Source organism: Centrocercus urophasianus, unplaced genomic scaffold, assembly GCF_019232065.1.
Source record: "Centrocercus urophasianus isolate 14NV4802_14NV808 unplaced genomic scaffold, USGS_Curo_1.0 seq_25, whole genome shotgun sequence".
NCBI classification, from domain to species: Eukaryota; Metazoa; Chordata; class Aves; order Galliformes; family Phasianidae; genus Centrocercus; species Centrocercus urophasianus.
The window spans coordinates 5,611,165-5,625,451 of record NW_024884811.1 but is presented as its reverse complement, the minus strand read 5'-3'; positions in this window follow the sequence as shown (position 1 = coordinate 5,625,451).

Sequence of the window (14,287 nt, the reverse complement as noted above, 5' to 3'; positions counted from 1 at the left end):
GCATTACGTACAGACGGTCTATAGCATCTCAAAGGTTTTGACAGTGCACTTTTACAAACTGATACTGAAGTGGATGCAGGTGCTTTCTGCACTCCTTTTGAGCTCATAGAGAAACATTTTAGGTGAACAAAGATAGCAGTCAGATCTCTGTCAGCACAACAGACCTAGAAAACAGAACTTTTTTTCTCTGTGAAGAAAAGAAAGGAAAGGACACTATAAGCACCAGGACACTAGTCTTGGGCACATATATGAAGGGAGTATATGAGTTTTGACTCAAATTTTCAGGGGTTTGGAAGGCTTTGCGTGAAAATGCAAAGTATACCTTCGGGAGTCTGAAGGCAGGCTTAGCTGAAGTATATACTAAGAAGCTGAAAATAATTCTGAAGCAGGCAGAAATTGTTGAAATTTTGAAATTTTAACTCCTGTATAATTGAAAATACGGATAGTTAGTACAGGAATTATCACAATGCCAAGACTACCACTTGGAATGATGGAGGAGCAGAGATAATTCAGTTATTCTGAAGATCAGAAAAGTAAAAGAAAGGAAATGAGATGTTGCCTACAGTCTTTTAATTATCTATCATCATCTGTATGTCTAAAATGCCATACTTTAAACACTGTCAAGAATTAGAAATAATATGATAATCAAAAATTTTCCTGAAATTCCACCTTCTTTTGAATATATTTACCCAACCCTCAAATAGTAGCTCTGATATTTTACATTACCTGAAGAAATTTGCTTCATTCACTGGACATGGATCTTACATTGTAACTTGAGAACTTCCCCACAACCACCCCTACCACATCCAATTTGTTAGTAAGAGCCAGGATGAAAAGTATAATGTGGTATTATTTTTAACTCTTTTAATCTGACACGGCTTGTGTATATTTGTGTGTATCCGTGTTCACATTTATATGGATTTGTTTCTCTACAAAAATAAACATACACTGCTAAAATTTTGAAGCAATCAACCAAAATGCAACTGTGATAGCAGCAATTCTCTTATGAAGTGAAGCATGTTGAATGGTTACTGCAGGATATTTTTAATGTGGGGTGTAACGGATGAACTGTAAAGTTTTTGAACTGCAAACAGGGAAATTATTAGCTCTACAAAAATCTCACTTTTCAGTTTGTATCTAGATGTCACAGTGGACATTGAAATTTCTTCTTGAAGTATTCCCTAAACCTGTCAGTTTGCTGTCTAATCCCAGTGGTTTGCAATGTCAATATAAATCAAACTTAACACCCATAATTCTTCTTAAGCTCCTAACAGCAGTATCCAAACACAGAGCTGGGGTCTTTAACTGGGCTTAGAAAGAAGTTAGTTACACTACCTCAAAACATTTTGAAATATCCTACTCATCTAAATTCATTTAGCGTCTCACTTGTTAGTTGAAAGTTTCCTAGATGTCTTATGTTTCACTTCTTTTCATCCATGGCATGCCATAACTTTAGCAGAGAAGAGAAGTTTAAAACTGAGCAGGTATTCAAGCATACTGGAACAAAGAGCTAGGTGTCTGCCAACAGGAGAGCTCAACACTAAAGGTGTTCATTGGGCACACCTAATTTGAATCAAAAGGATAACATTATGTTATCATTAAATGTGTTGTAGCCAGCAGTTCATTCTAGAAGCAATAGGAGAATGATGGACGGAGGTGAGCAAGGGGAGGAGGATATGGCTATAGACAGGATGAAAGGCAATGGGACTCCTGTCTCTACTCCCAGAATAGTCTGTGCATTTCTAGTTGAATTGATAGATGAAGTAGTGAGGCAGTGAATAGTGATGGGTCACCGGCTTCATAGGAGAGCAGCCTGACTACATGATCACAGAGTAAAGTTGCCTGCCCTGATTTCTTTCTGGGCTGATAGTACTGCATCATACTACAAATGATGAGCTAGTTTCAGAAATGTAATCTGTCCAGTGTGCTGATTGGACTAGATGGAAGATCTGTGTCAGTACTCCTTAGGGAACAGTAAGAATTGGTTTCATGTATTCCATTTTCTGTTGTCTAGCATGAGGCCACCAATATTCTTAAAGAAAAACACTCTGACAGTACTGGTGTAGGCATCTTACTTTTAGACTTGAGAAAGCAGTGCATGGGCGGGCTGGTCAACTGTGGGAAGCTGTGAGGAATGAGATAGTTGCCTGCTTGCCAAGGTGAGGTAATTTGGACTCCCTTCTGACATGCCACATTCTTATAGGGGTGCAGAGACAGGTCTGGTAACTGCTGTACAGCATGCGTGTATCACAAGCATAGCTGTAAGATGCCTAACAGCTACTAGATCGATGCTAAATATGCTAAATAGAAATTGCTGAGAAAAGAAATCAGAGATCAGCTAAACTGAAATTGTCAAACTGACTTCATTGGAGCCAGGAGACCACATAGGTTCAAGCCAACTTTCTTCTTGGCTTCCAACACTTTTCACAGGAGAGCTCTAATACTTAATCTTTCCATGAAAACTTACTTTGTTTCTTCCATTCTCAGCTATATTCTCCTGATAATGGAGTTGGTGGCTTAGAAGTCAAAATAACACTGGGTGTATGTGTGTGCATGTGGAGAGAATCTGTGCTCTGCAACTATTTTTTAGTTTAATTTTTGCAGCTGGAAAGTCAGGTTGAAGTAACCAGCCAGCTGTCTTCAAGGCAGTCAACATTTACTGCTCAGAAGTTAAGACTTCCTCTCCTAGATGCTTGTTTCTTTTCATTGCAAAGGGATGGATAAAATACATTGATCTCGTTTTAATGAAACAACACTGCGTGTAGAGACTAGACATACCAAAATTTGCAAACGGCTTACAATGTGACGTCTACCCACCACTGAAGATAGGAAGTCAGCATGACTGTAAATGGGTCAATTTGGCAAAAGATGCATGTAGAAGGCTTCTGGTTTTTGTTCTCACTGTGCTTTTTATTTATTTATTTATTTATTTATTTTCCCTACCAGTGGACAATGTTCATGAGTGAACAGCAATCACTCTCAGCCTGTATCTTCAATAGCAATACATATAAAATGGCACTGCTCCAAGGTGCTTCTTGAAACTAAGCTGAAGGAAATGAGTATGAGTAATCCCTCTCAAGGCTTTATGGCTAAAAGATGAATGAAAAGTGTGGTTGCATATAGTACTCTGAATAAATAACATCTAATTACTGAACCTTGGAGGCTCCTTTGGTCTTTGTAAAAAATTTTCCAGAGAAACTCAAGTCTTCTTTTCATCAGTCTTGGAGGATTCTGAAAACTGGCCTGTATTAACATAAAGGAATACTCTCAGCTTCAACAGCACTGTAGGTATCTCTGATGATCTCCAAATGATGTTCAGCAACCTTCTCATATATCCTAACAGCAAACTAGCTTGATGGGAATAGCAGACCTTTTGGCCAATTAACAGATGCTTTCTTTAGAAAGACATAGGGAAAATCCAGTGAGAGAGAATTTATAGAACAATCAGGCCAATTCATTTGGACTAATCTTTCCACACGTGTTTTTTGTTTTTCAATGTTTCTAAACCTATTTGTCTTTGAAATATAAGTTTTTGTTTTATGGCACTGAATTTATAGAAAATCTTTGCTTCTTATGGCAGTAAAGGTGTAATTATCAAATCAGGCTTTAATTCCAGACACAGCATAACAAATTGGATGTTTGTTTGTTTTACATGCACAGAACTGGCACTCATTTACAAGAGAAAATGAACACTAGCTGGAACCAGAAACAAATGCAATTTTAGTTCATCTTGGAGTTTTCGTGAGTATTTTGTGCAGTCAGAGCTTTGGTCTGCAACTTCAGACTCATGAAAATATGTGGGCCGTGGGCTGACCACTGAGCATCACAGCTGCCAGTGAAAGGTCCAGGTTTTCAAATTTGCCTTGTAGTCTTAAAATGCAAAAAACACCTTCACTGACTTTTAAAAGCATCCTAGCTCATTGGTGTCATTAATTCTAAGTTGCAATCAGAATTTGTGAGTGGCATATTTGTAAATCCCGCCAGATACTGCTGGCATTTTCAGACACCAAAATGTACTTGAAAGCCTGTCTTTGATTCTTCCCATAAGCTCTTGATTATGAAGGTTGGCAGATCACTTAGGAACACTGTGGGCATTTTGAGTGCTATGTGGATTTTGTAAAAAAAATTGAGAAGTCTTGGTTTTGACACTATTCTAGTTGCTCCTATTTTGTTACAAAGTACTACATGGTGAATAATTTGCAGTTCCAAAAGTTTGAATAAGTGGAGCTAAACCCTGCCTGATCAGTTGCCTTACTTACATAAACCATTAGACTTCCTTGCATCTTGAACTTGGTCTTTGAATTCTGCTCCAGTCTTACCTTTAACACTCGCAGGTGTCATGTCTAACACATACCAGTGCTAGTGGACACGCACTTCTTGTTCTTGTTATTTAATATTATTAGATATCAAGCTGTTTTTAAGTAAATCACTGAGCTACAGAAGGATCCCAAAGAATACAGGGGAACAGAAGTTATTTACAACAAATCCACATATTTTTTCTTTTTTTTTTTTCCAGGTAGTTTAATTTTACAGGCTGATATCCATCACTTGAAGTACTGTCTCTGCACCATACTTTTCTGGGTGAAACAGATTCCTCTCCATCTTTGCATGCCCCAATTCCAACACCAGGCATGCATCACCTAGCTGTTATGCATGTCTTGTTCCTCTGACATTTAGTTCTCATTTTTCTGATGAGTCTCACAAGAAAGACACAGGATAAAGTTGCACAGCCTGTGCAGAAGCAAACCATGCCACTGTCCATTTTGGACTACCTCCATTGTATAAATCCCTCAAAGGCAGCCATGAATGAATGAATCCACTTCTAGAAACAACGGAGGACTCAAAGGATGACCAAACAAGCAGCAGTAAAGTTAGGAGAACTGGGAAAGTGTTGCATATGAAGGAGACATGTGATAAAGAAAAGATGAGGCCATGGCTTCACGTTCTGGAAGAGTTTCAACTTTCCACACTTCAGCAGGGCTGAGTGCCAAAACATCACAGGTGTTTGCTCTGTGCAGTTGACAAGGAGGGGTTTGAGGTTTGAGTTGCTCAGAGACTGCTGCAAAGCTGCAAAGGAACTTGGCCCTTAGGTGCACCTTTGAATTGTTATTATGTTAATATTCTTAACATTGTCAGAGAAACCAACATTTTTCCCATGAGAAATTCTGTGTCTTTTACTTCACTGTAATCTGGCCAGTACTGTTGCTGTTGGAAAGGTGAATAAAGGAAGTGAGCTATCCAAAGAGCTCTGGCAATATATATACATATATTACTGGTCCACCACATGGATTTTTTTTTAAATCTTCAGGGTCTCAGGAAATACTCATGCATCAGAAAATAGATGTGACCATGACCATAAATGGCTAGAATTAAGTGAGAATTATACGAAAGCTGCTTTTGACTGAAGTATGTTTTTTGGATCATGATTTGGATGCAGATAAGACACATTCGGGGCTTTCTTTCCCTCTTAATCTCTCTTCTATTTTTTATTTGTTTGCTTATTTGTTTGAAACATTTTTCTTTCCTTTCCTGTTGCCCAAAGATGCTCCACTTGCACAAGCAGAGTTTCATATTTTAAATGACAGAGATAGAAAAATGTTTCCCAGCCTAAGGCTCAAGCCCAGGCCCTGGGAATAAATCATAGAGCTAACAACAGTGTTTTAGGGATTTGAGAGCTGAGACTTTTAAACAAGATTTCATGGAATGGAGTTCTACTGGTTCATTGACTCATCTAAAATTAAATGGAGAGTTTCAAATAAAAACTACTGTGCTAGTAAAACCCAGTGAGAACAGAGAAAATATGCAGGTCGAATAGGATTACTCTAACAAATGTTTCCAGTTAATTCTCCAGAATGCTCCATATTTTCAGCTAGCTAGATGACTTAGAACAGGCCTGGGCTTCCAAGTCTCATCATCTGTGGGAGCGTGCGCAAGGAATTCTTAAGTCTCAAGTACAGTTGGCCTTAGTCAGAAATCTATTTTCAGAACAGGGCTCAGAAAATTTATTCATGATATTTCAATTTTGAATTCTGGAAAAATCCATGGTTGAAATTATCGTTAAAAAAAAAAAAAAAAAAAAAAAAAAGCTTCTGTTTTTAGTTTGGGATATCTAAGTTTTGAGTTAACTCCGAAAATACCCAGTTTTAAATCTTCAAAAACCAGTGGTCTGATTTTTACCTGCTGCAAGTTTTGAATGATATAGTGAAAGAAGCAGAATCTTTCTGGAGGAGGAGGAGAAATCAGGCCCAAATCTGCACTGGTAAGTACATGTATGAACTGATGCAAGAAACTGAACATTTAGGCTGTATATATTCGAGAGCACTGACATCCACTTAACACATGCTTTCAGGACTCTATAGCGCCTAACTCTTTCTAAGGATTCCTCCTGTATCTCATCTTACTTTTTTCTTCCATGGCAATTTTGACAGGGAATACATCATATCTATGTTTGGGAAGAGTTTTATAAATTTACAGCACTATATAAATCTTTTATAATAATCCAAATGTAAACCTTTACTAGCTACAGTAACACAAATGGAAAATTCTTTGTTCATTTCTCAATGACTAAGTACTGCCTTTTGTGTTGTATTTATAGGAAGTTTCTTTTTGTGTATTTTACTGTAGATGCTATTCTTAGAGTTGGAGTTAGGAAAAGCACCAATTCAATACACATCTTTTACTTTACTTGAAGGGCAATGAACTTTTAATAGTTATGATGCATTATTCAAGCAGACAGTAAGCAAGAAGGGCCTTTAACATTACATATGGGACAATAAGAAGTATTTTGTCTGTTCTGGAGTATATGGCGCCTACTTCCATGCCTACTGTAATTATTTTATGGGATCCCTGGATTTTTCAAGCCTCCTCAATTTGTGAGTATTCTCAGCAGCTAATCTCCGATAATTATTTAGCCTGTAGACCAGGATACCCTTCTGCCAGGAGAGTCTGAGCCAATACATCTGACCTTGGTTTGAGAAATCAGAAAAGGTGTCCTTGGGCTACTGTCTTTATATGGCAGCCTTTCCCTCCAGACAGAGCATCCCTGCACACTAGTCTACCATAGGTTGAGCAAGAGAAGTTATACTGCTGTGTGGAAGTCTGCATCTTCTCATAGCCAAAAAGGATGCTGTGCTTAGCCTCAGATGGCTCTGAATGTGAATAGCCAGATTTTCTACTTTTCTTGCCTCAATTTTGTACAAGCTTGTGCAGAGTATGATGTAGTGGAAATCACATACAATAAATCAAGATAAATTCCCTTGTAAAACCAACATGCAGACATACATCTCTTCCTGCATTATTGCTGAGGTTCCTATTGAGGTTTCCTGCTTATAATTTATTTCACATAAGCTGATTAAAAAGTCATTAAAAAACAATCAAATATTTCCATAGCTGGAACAGGATTACAAAGATGGAGCAATTATTCATTTGCCATCTTGCTGTGTTAATGGAGCAGCTGCTGCCACCACTCTTTTAACACTGCTGATCATTCTTGCCCAAGCTTATCTTCACTGAAAATAAATGTTTTGCTTTTCAGGTCGAGATGACTAACTGAGCCTGCTTGAGACAATGTGCATGTCGTGTGCATTCTTGCTTATCTACATACGTAAATTCATTATATTCTAGTAATACTACTTAGAAGAGAACTTCAGAGACCATCAAATTCAAACTCCTGCTCAAAATGAGAATATTGTCCAACACAAGACAGGGTCAGCCATGGATTTGTCCAGTCCAATCTTGAAAACCTCCAAGGATGGAGATGCAACAGTGTTTCTGGACAGTCATTTCTAGCCCTGTGCCATGCTCCTACTGTAGAAGTTCATGACAACTTATACTTTTCCTTTGTTTTTGTGAAACTAGCTGTAGTAGTTAAAATGACCAAAGGATTAGATTCTATTGCAAGTTAGATCTCTTTCTATAAAAACAATGTTTATTTTGCACTGATAGCAAGGAGTGGTGCCATTACGTGAAAGAATTTAGAGGACTAGAGTTAACTTCATTAGAATACTGACTTGCTAAGATGTTTGCTATTTCAGATGAAGTGTAAATATCTGGGGTGAAGGATAGCAGCACTCAGAGTAGATGTGACAACGCCAGGAAGCTGATTTTTTCTTCTGAGGTGATAGTATCAGTTGGAGTGTCCAAACAGAAGATAGAAAGGGATTGTGTGACACTGTACGACAAGGTTTTTGCATATTCAACAAATAGGTATGCATGGAAAAAGAGGGAGAAATAGTGAACACCTCTGTTAAAAGTAACAATTCTGTTCATTTGGGAAGGGCTTCATCATTCAGAACAACAAAAAAAACAACCCTGGAAGTACCAGGCAAGTGTGAAACAAAGCCATTTTGCTACCTCACAACTTCTCCCACCTGTAAAAATGTTAAGTGCTAGCAGAGTTGAGTTGTTGCCACGTTTCTGTTCTATCTGTAGAACTAGAATTGCTTAATGTCTTAAGTCTAACAGAACAGGAAAGTTAAAATTATCTTCCAAATGATCAGTTACACCCACATGCTGTCTTTCTCTTAATGGTAAGTTATCTAGAGAAGGATTTCTTGCAGAAAATTGTTTGAGAAGGTAACATTAGAGAAGCTGGAACAATAAGCCTACCAGGAGGCTGTCTTCTTGTTTGTTAGAGCAGAGGCAGCATGTGCTGATGTGCTGCTCAGAGTCCAGTGCTGGTTAAGCTGATGGGAAGCAGATGGAAAGAAATGCGCAGAAATCCAATGCTCACCTCTGCCTTACACTATAGTCAGCATGGTTGCTCAGTGGGGAGAGGAATGTTTGCAAGGACTGCATGTTCTAAGAAACTCAGATCTCCTTGGGCTTTCCATTATTATCGGCTTTCCAGCTGATTATTATGGCTGGAGCATTACACTGTCTCCCCTCAGCAGCTGTTCAGAGAGAGCCGCTACCTGCTCAGGAGTCTTGGCAACACGCGTATGCCTCCTTTCTGCAAATACCTCCTAGCAGCTGTGTCAGAGAGCCTCCAAGGCCTCTGTGAACTCGTGCTGTGGGGTCAGCACTGAACAGCACGTTCTGGAGAGTGCCGGCTTCTTTCCTCTGCACGGCCTCTTGGCCCTGCCTGCAGCTCTGCGGGTAGGAGTCGGACTGGTGTGGTATTGTTCCTGTGCTTGGCACAGGCATGCTGCATAATGTGATAATCCCTGTGGGTCAAATCTGGACTGTCCTTGGCCAAAAAGCTGCACTTGGAGGTAAACTTCTGACCTCATGTCTTTTTTTTTTTCCCTAAAAAAATAACCAAAACCATTTTGGAAAGAAGTGATTGCTATCCTTTCATAAGCCATTCCTCAACCCAAGTATCTGATTCTCCTGTGTGCTACTGTGGTTTATAAAAGAAACAGAGAGCAATTCACATGGCCAAGAAGCTCCAGCAAAAACAATCACAGAGGCACCACACTGAGGCAACGGAATTCTTCTGAAAAAGATCTTTTTGTAAGGTCCAATAATACTGTGAAGTCCTACTCACACTTCAGATCTGGCCAAGAGAAATGGCATTGCTTCTTGCACATTAATTATCTGAGCAAACCACAGAGCACAGGGCAATTATCAAAAAAGAAACAATTTTTTTTAAGAAAAAAGTCTGTACTTGAGGTGTTGTTGAACTAGCAATCGATGATAATTAGCATTTCTAGAGAGAGTTTTTAAGCATTCCACAATTCAGTGCTAGCTTGCATAGAATAACTATGTGGCTACATGCAACACTTCATCCTTAGCTTGTGGGCTTGGGCACCAGTGCAGCGTGGTGAAGGAGTGTGTACAAATAAAGAACTTCTGTTTTGTAGACTACAGCTGTGAAAGCTGTAGTCTAATAAGTATTGCTATCTCCCCAAACAATAAAAATTGCATTGAAAACGGGGAAAAAAGTAAAATTGTGCCCATGTAGCAATGCAGTGTTTTCAGACTGTACATTTAGAGAGAGGAAGAACTGCAAAGAAAGCGAAATCTAGGTATTACTCAGTATCCTAATGTGCTATCCTAATGCTTTCTTACGTGTAAGAGTCAAAAGGACAGCAGATTTGGCTTACTGTCCACAGAATACTATCTCCAAATTTTTAAGCATCCTTCACTTCACTTCCTGTTTTTCATGTTATAATTTTAATATGCCTATAATCGTAGCTGTAACTCCTTATGGATTCAAGTGAGGTTACACAGACATCTACCAGCCTGATTTGCTGCAATCAAGTAATTGATCATTTGCAGAGTATATCCTCATTTGCACCCAGTAATTGTGTTGAAAGTTATTTGCAAATGCAGAAGTCTGTGATTTAAGAATGTGCTTTAAAAAAATTGAAGAATGTGATTTAAGATCCATATGATTTCCATTTCAGAGGGGGTTATCCCTGCAGATGTTAAAGGTGGAGAACCACATTGCAGCAGCATGGGTTGACTTTTAATTTATTTCCCATTGAGACTGAAACCTTATATCATATAGACTGACACAAGAGAGAGGAGTCATCAGTGTCACTGGCCAGTGTTCCCTATCCTCTAATAGATGGCCTGGTCCATCTCCCTTCTCCCATCCCTGGTTTGAGAGGCAATTTCCACATGTATTCCCCACACATTTCTTATGAGAGGATCAGCACTGCTGGTCTGTGTTGGCCAAATACCAAATGGAAACCAGCAGAAGAGATGGGGCTATTCACAAGCAATGGCTTTCCCACTCCTTCAAATGACAATTAGCAACCATGCTGTCCATGGTGAGCCTGCTCCTTGCTGATCTTGCTGTCTGAGCTCTGGCTTTGGGCTGTAGGACCCTGCTGGACATAGCTGTATGCTTTGGGTATTGCATCACTAGTAGAACTCCTTCTCCTCCCCCTCCCCACCTGCCCCATGGTTTTCACACTGGAAATTACGCCACAGACTTTTTGAGCTTAGGCACATCCAGATCGGTGCTTTTCATTATGGTTTCTCCATACATGTGCTTATCTCTGTGGGGACACAGCAGAGAGCAAAGATACCTAGTCATGTCCAGGATTTCATATATCTGGGGACTCAGTCACACTAAGAAATTTGATAGAACAGAGCATATGGTACTTTTAAACAGCCTGAACTATTGCTTACATCACTGGGGACAGTTGTCCTGTCATGCTGGTTGGAGCAAAAAGCACTGCAGTGCAGAAGACACCACGTGGGTCTGGTCTGCTGACCATGTACACAGGACACCAGAACTTTTGCACTGCTAGCCTGCAAAGGATTCCAGCAATCACTGAGTCAAGCTAGAAGCACCCATGTACAACTAAGAGAAACCACTACAGGCAAAGAGACAAAGAGCAATCTGACTTGAGAGGAGAATTCAGATGAGATTCCCCAGGTCTGGATGTTGATGTTCATGTGGTGCCCCTGTGGCATCTCTGCTGGTGGTAGGCCCTGCTGCAGAGCTTGGCCTTGGTGCTAAACATCTCATATATCTGCAGCTCCCAGACAGCCAGACAGACCCTCACTGCGAGGGACCAACCTGGGCAGCCACATTGTTCTCTGCCAATCTGTCTGGTTTGGCCTCTCCTTCCTGCTGCTCAGTCTTCCTTCCTTTCTACACCCCCAGTTCTGAGATATTTCTCACTTTACTTTGATCTTCTCCTCTGTCCACTGTGGCACTGAGGGCCAGTAGGACATCCACATGGTTGGATTAAAGTTGGGTTTCCTCTTTCTGATGCTAACCCACAAGGGTTTTAAAAACATGTCACTCAGTAACCAGCCCAGCAGCATAGACCTTTGCCAACATTTGATTTCCAATATTATGGAAAGCAGTAGTATTGGGTTTGAACATGCCTCCTGCAGTGAGAGTCACAGATAGGCTTTAAACATCAGCTGCATGCTCCACAGCAGACAGAACACAATGATGCTGCCCATCATTTAGCTTGCTTGGCACACATGGAAGCCAGGCAGACCAGAATCAAGCTCTGCCACAGAACAAGAATGCCACACAGGGGAAACAGTTGGTTCTTCTGCATTGTCAGCACTGGAAGGTCTGTGAGAAATATTGTCTATTGTTCTAATCTCCCACAAGCAACTCCAGCCTACCTAACAAAGAGGCAGCTGAGTTATGTGTTCACTGCCCTGAAGATGAAGACTGTTAATAAGTACCTCTGGTCCTAAGGACTGCCCTTGAGGAACTGGTATGCAGAGAGGCAGGAGCCTGATGTTTGTAGGATGGGAAAAGTTCTGGAGCTGAAATTTACAATGTTTTCTTCAGGAGAAAGCAAGCCACATGTGCAGTGTGATCAGGTGCTATTCTTGCTCATCTGTGGGAGGATGAGTAGGCACAAGCAAGTGCAGGGAGTTGGGATGCTCTGCAGGCATACCTTCCTGCATGACTACTGCGCACTTCCCTGCTAGGAGGCAAAGCTGTGCTGAATCCTGCTTTTTGTTGTCCGTATGTGTTGAGGGAGGTGGGGAGGGCTGCATGGTTGCTGACTGGTAAACCATGTAGCAGACAGCAAGCAGGAAAAAGGTGCTGTCAGCACTCAACCCTTACTCATATCTCATGCCAGCGAGAGAGATGATGGGCAGTGCCAGACTGTGGTAGTGCCTGGTTTAACCCCTTTGCTGCCAGGGACTGCACTGGCCTTGTACACTCATGATGCCTTCTGTCATGCAGTCCGTCTCTCCAGGCCACCTCTCCAGGCTTGTGACTTGTCCCAGCCTGCTCTCAGGATCCATGCGTGCACCTAGAGTCCTGCTCCCCCATGCCACCACACCACTGTTGTAGGGTCATTTTCAGTCTTCCTATTCATGTATTCAAGACAAGGTTGTTGATACCCAGTCAGCATTTACAGCATTTCCAGAGTCTATTCCTGTTATGGGCAGGTCTGCAGTTTTTATTCCTGGATTATCAAAAAACTGTGGCATTTTGATTTAATTTTAGACTACCTTCTGTTAACTTTTAATTGCCTAAATCTAAGACAGGGAATGTAAAACTACCCCAATTCTTTCAAATTCTCAGCATAGAACAATGATTTAGCGGCTGTGAAAAATCATTCTTATCACAGCAGAGTGATTTCTCTACTTAATCCCATTCTCCTTATTCATGATTAAAAAACTGTTTAATAATGAATTTTCATTTTCAAGAAGTTCAAACTTGTCTTCAGAACTGTGCTTGAAGTTGGAACTCTGTAAAACAAATCTCAGCTTGGAAACAATCATTTGTACAAAACTGCAAAGAAAATCAGTTGGCTCAAGGCCAAAGCTTGTGTAAGAATACATTCTACTTCCTCTCTTTAAAAGAATAATCTAAACAGTGCTTACATATAGTTCATCATCTCCCTGTAATTTAAGGCTAACTGTTGACCTATAAATAAAAGAAATTTCTTTGGAGCTACTTCACTGTACAGCAAACACAGTTTGTATGACCAAAAAAAAATGGAAAAGACTAGTATATATGCTAAATAAATTGTTTAAGTTATATTTAAAGATACCCTCCACCATCAGAGTATGCTTCTGAGTAGAAGTGGTGTGGAGCAAGATGGCTGGTGCAGATGAGGTTGTAGATATGAATGTTAGTGTAACATAACCTAGATATATAGAGTCAAAGTTTATGGCTTTTTTATTGTTACATTCTGTGACTACTTCAACTAAATATCTCCTACATAAAATGAAAATCAAACTGGCTTCTCCCATTACCATTCAAGCAGATATTTTTTGTTCTTAGAAGTAACATAACAAACCATTTTGGTGGATCAGGCCTTAGATGTCTCAGGACTTTAAATTTGTCACATAAGTGGAAATTAGAAAGGGAGATGATTCACCACAGGAGTCCAAGAATGCTCTAGAAGGTCTGCTGCAGCTCTGAATTAAGTGTAGAAATGATTATAGCTCCACAGAACACAGATCTGTTGTTGAAGTAACTTCTTGAGTAACAGAATAATGACAAAAAAAAAAGAAAAAAAAAAAAGAAGAAGGCTTGGCTGGACCACCGTCCTCATTATCTCACCGGTGTGGAAACATTTTTTGCCTTCTGTAAACACAGATGCTTAGTATCTTAAGCTCTGTACACGGACCACGTGCAGCACAGGCTAGCAGTGATGGTGCTGACTCCAGCTAATGACCCAGAAATAGCTTACAAGAAATATCAGTCTTCAGTAAGTCCACAGTGAATGGCAGTCTCATGTGAAGAAGTATGGAGCTTGTGGTCACCGCAGATGGTTCCCTGGCTGTGAAACTTCCAATGCACAAAGGTCTCCTGAACACACTGTGGTGGAAAGATGCTTTGCTGGAGCCTTTTGGGGTGAGTTGGATCACGTAGGGATTTGTCATCTAGTTCCTCTAG